Genomic DNA, 283 nt, shown 5'->3' with positions numbered 1-283 from the left:
AAAGGTCCCACTCACAACAGACAAATAGATTTCTCAACAACAAAATAAAGCTTCCGTCCACGATGAAAACATCCAAAAGGCCTCGGGAGCAACTCAGGCCTAATAACTTTCTCATTTTCCATTATCCCAAATCCATCGAGGGAGTTAACGATACTTAAATAAATAAAAAGGGAAGAAGCCGGAGTTTTACAAGATACCGTGTAGTAATTGTCAGGACATCTACGTAGGCGAGACAGGTAGATCGCCCTCGCAAAGAATAACAGAGCACAAAAGATCAGCACGC

This window comes from Macrobrachium rosenbergii, chromosome 41 (assembly GCF_040412425.1).
Source record: "Macrobrachium rosenbergii isolate ZJJX-2024 chromosome 41, ASM4041242v1, whole genome shotgun sequence".
Taxonomy (NCBI): Eukaryota; Metazoa; Arthropoda; class Malacostraca; order Decapoda; family Palaemonidae; genus Macrobrachium; species Macrobrachium rosenbergii.
The sequence above is the reverse complement of the archived record's forward strand: the minus strand, read 5'-3'. Positions refer to the sequence as shown.